This window comes from Olea europaea, chromosome 4 (genome assembly GCF_002742605.1).
Source record: "Olea europaea var. sylvestris chromosome 4, O_europaea_v1, whole genome shotgun sequence".
In the NCBI taxonomy this organism is placed as follows: Eukaryota; Viridiplantae; Streptophyta; class Magnoliopsida; order Lamiales; family Oleaceae; genus Olea; species Olea europaea.
In genome coordinates this window covers 13,044,923-13,046,144 of record NC_036240.1, presented here as the reverse complement: position 1 = coordinate 13,046,144, position 1,222 = coordinate 13,044,923, and positions in this window count along the sequence as shown.

Here is a 1,222-nt window from a genome sequence, read left to right as displayed (position 1 = left end):
AAAGAGAAGACAAAAGTGGCTTTTAGTATCTAGAGTTGCATTAGCCTTCAAACGTTGCATGGAGAGAGTATTTATAGTATTACTAACAAAAAGGTAGCTCTTGGATGAAAGTATACATGGCTTCATCTCCTTAGAGAAGCATTTAATCCTTAGCATCGATTTGGACTCATTAGCCTATTGCGCATTTAATGTTTACACTGAGCAGCCACCCTACTAACAATATTTGACACTTGCACTTACTATAAAGGTCCCATCAATCATTTCAAGAAGATTTCATACATAAGTTTAGGATCTTCTTCGTGTGGGTCGTCACTTGCTGTAACGGGCTTCGGACTATGTGGAGCTTCTTTGCCTTAATGCCTTTTGTTAGGAAAAGTGTAATTGGCAATCTGTGACCAAAGGACCTATTTGTCAAAATTGTAAAGTCAAGGACCAAATTGTAAAGGTCTAATGTTCGGGGACTAAAGTTACAATTTAGCAAAGTTCATAACATAGGTCTAGGGTAAAGTGGGATGCTTTGAAGATGCAAACGGCGCGTTGATTTTGCTAGAGTTTCGCCCTGACCTCTCTCGAGCCTAAATTGCAGTACAGACGTCGCTACAGTTTCGCTGAGCTATCGCTCAAGCGAAGGTGCGTCACTTGAGTTTCGCCAGCACCTCGCTCGAGCGATGATGTTATCTGGCCTTTGGTAATTTTAATGCCTCACGAATTTTTAACGTTCCATATTACCAAATTCAACCTACTATATAAACAAAACGTCCAATTTTCGTTAAAGACCTTTGGCAAACATTCAAACAGGAATTTCTCTCAACTTCCAAAGGATTAAAAACCTAATATTCATTCCTTTCATCTTTTAATTCTTATGGTACTTTGAATAAAAACATCAACCCTCTCAAAACCAAAACACCCTTTCATATCTCCATATCAACTTCCAGAAGATCATCAGTTTGAAGATCCGGGAAGGGAATTGCTTGAAGAGCTGGAGTGCTTGGTGATTCACGAGAGGTAGAAGATATTCAAGGCTGGGATTTTGGCGCAGATCTGCAAAATTCAGGATAGCTATGGTCGATACAGTAAAGAGGTCAGAGTATTGTTAGAATCAATAATGTCTGGCGTACTGTAAGTCAATATCTTCTATAGTGGATCTCTACTGACTTGTGCCCGGAGTTTTTACCCAGATGGGTTTTCTCCGTCAACATTTTGTGGCGTTTTTACTGATTTT